General features: G+C 41.5%; 1 pseudogene; it reads left to right on the forward strand.

The window, feature by feature from the left end:
• Positions 1-552: 552 nt before the first annotated feature.
• LOC102470756 (40S ribosomal protein S3a-like) lies at positions 553-2,383 on the forward strand (annotated as a pseudogene).
• Positions 2,384-2,886: the final 503 nt, after the last annotated feature.

Genomic DNA, 2,886 nt, shown 5'->3' on the forward strand with positions numbered 1-2,886 from the left:
GTCAATGTGCTAAAATGCCTCTCCACATGGACTGCTTGATTAAATTCTAAAAAGACAACATCTGAGGTACATAGTAGTAGTACTTCCATCTTACAGATGAAGAAATTGATGCTTAGAAAGGGTAAGAGATTAAGAGGTAATATTTATTGGTTTGATCTTTTAAAATTTCTATTTTATAATGAGAAAACAAAGCCACTAGGTCTAAACCCTGGGAGACTGTCGGAGCTCCAGTTTTCAAAATATTCTCTACAGAATGGAAATGTGTGTACATTAAAAATGTATAAAGGGGCCAATAGGCGGCATGGTGGTTAAGGCACTAGACACTCCCACATGGCCGATCATGGTTTCAGTCCTGGGTCTGGTGGCTTGCTTTCTCACTTTTCTTCTCTGTGTGTGTCTTTCTCTAGTCAAATGAAAATAAATGAATGAATAAATTAATAATTAATTCTTCTTTTTTTTTTAATATATAAAGAAAATAGAAACCACCTGGTCATGATAAGATTAGTTCTCTTTAGAAAGAACTGCTAGCCTTTAGGTTCTCTGAGTAGCACCATGGCAGTTGGCAGAAAAAAGTGCCTCATGAAAGGCGGCAAAAAAGGAACCAAGAAGAAAGTGGTTAATTCACTTTCCCGCTTTTTTTTTTTTTTTTTTTTTTTAGAGATTTTCACTGTAGGGCGCATGCGCTCGCCAGACAGACAGAGAGAGACATAGAGACAGAAAGCGAGAAATCATCCCCCAGGGAGGATGGTCACGCCGCAATCCCTTCTCCTCCATTCTCCTCTCGGGATCTTGGGCACGCACGCACACGCGCCCGGCGTGAGTTTTAAGCCACCGGGTCCAGGACGCGAACCACGGTCGACTACGTGGGAGTCCAGCGACATAGCCATTACGCTAACTGCTGGTTCCCAGTGGTTGATTCACTTTCTAAAAAAGATTGGCATGATGCAAAAGCACCTGCTATGTACAACGTAAGAAATACTGGGAAAACACTAGTTACCAGAACACAAGAAACCAAAAGTGCTTCTGAAGGGGACCTTTGAAGTGAGGCTTACAGATCTGCAGAATGATGAAGTTGCATTTAGGAAATTCGAGCTAATTACTGAGGACGTTCAGGGCACAAACTGCCTGGACTAACTTCTATGGCATGGATCCCACCCATGACACAATGTGTTCTATGGTCAAAAAATGGCAGACCATGATTGAAGCTCATGTCGATGTCAAGACTACTGACGGTATTTGCTTCATCTCTTCTGTGTTAGGTGTACTAAAAAATGCAACAATCCGATATGGAAGACCTCTTATGCCCAGCATCAGCAGGTCTGCCGAATCCAGAAGGACATGATGAAAATCATGACCCAGAAGGAGCAGACAAATGACTTGAAAGAAGTGGTCAATAAACTGAACCCAGACAGCATCGGAAAGACATAGAAAAGGCTTGCCAATCCATCTCCCTTGTCCAAGAAAAGTAAAAAAGCTGAAGAAGCCCACATTTGAACTAAGCAAACTCATGGAGCTTCTTGGGGAAGGTAGTAGCTCTGGAAAAGCTACTGGGGATGAGACGGGCGCCAAAGTTGAACCAGCTGATGGATGTGAACCACCAGTCCAAGAATCTGTTTCAAGTTCAGATTTTTAATAGTGACAAATAAAAAGTCCTCTTTCTGAAAAAAAAAAAAAAAAAAAAAAAAAAAAAAAGAACTGCTAGACACTAGTCACACGTGCCCATGATCAGGCCAGCTGACACAAGGGAAAGATTGTGGTGTGAAGATACTATCGGGATGACTGGGACTTTCAAGAGAAAGACCTGGGTTTTCCTTCCTAACCCTACAGTAAGCTGTTAAAGGTTCTGGTGTGTTAGCAAGAATACAAGGGAAATACTGAACATTATAAGCTAATGTGTGATTGCCTCATCCAGGCACCACCACAGGCTGCCCTTACTGCCTTAACAAACTCATACACGGGGGTCTTGTTTTTTTTTTTTTTTAAGAATTATTTTATTTAATCTTATTTATTTATTTTAATTTGACTAGGGAGAAAGAGAGAGAGAGTGAGAAAGCAGACTACCAGGTCCAGGATTCAAGCCGTGGTCAGTCATGTGGGAGTCCAGTGCCCTTAACCACCAAGCCAGCTACCAGCCACATGCATGGGGTCTTCAAACCATTCATGGAAAAAAAAAAAAAAAAAAAACATTAAAAAAAAAAAAAAATGCATGGATTTCAAAATGTTTTTGCACCAAAATGAACTCATACTTTCATTTTATTTCCCCACAAGCTTTTTGAAGGCCCTTGTATCTGCACAGCACAGGGGGTACGGGAAGGAATCTGAAAGCAAAGACCTCAGAGTTGGTCGTGAGCAGAGCTTTGGAGGCACTGCAAGTCCCAGCTGACTGTGTCTGGGAACTAAGCCCAATGGGATTGGTAAAAGCATGACAGGTGAGGGGTGAGGGCACAGTGGTACAGACATAAAATGTAAAGATGGCCCACATGGGAAGGTCCCAGGTCTGCATCCAGAGACCCCTCTGGGCACACCAGGCAAAGGAGTGCCCATCCAGGGCCACTGAGGCTGGGGCTGGATTGCAGGCTCGGGGTCTTGTTGGGGGTGCTGTCTTTCTGTGTCTCTCTTGCTTGTTCTCTTTCTTTCGTATGGGAGAAATAAATTAATGAATGTATTTGTTTGTTTGTTTACTTACTTATTTATTTATTTATTTTAAATAAAAGAACATAGGTTCATGAACCAGAAAGTCTGGAGAAAGGTTTGTGCTCTATTGTCATTATGTGTTAATTTAGGGAGATAACCTTCTGGGAAGTTTTAGCTTCTCATCTGTAAAATAGGTTTATTAAGACTTTTCTCACTTTATTTTTGTGCATAATTAGTGGGTGAAAAACTAAT

The sequence above is a fragment of the Tupaia chinensis genome, unplaced genomic scaffold (assembly GCF_000334495.1).
Source record: "Tupaia chinensis unplaced genomic scaffold, TupChi_1.0 Scaffold000046_3, whole genome shotgun sequence".
Classification (NCBI taxonomy): domain Eukaryota; kingdom Metazoa; phylum Chordata; class Mammalia; order Scandentia; family Tupaiidae; genus Tupaia; species Tupaia belangeri.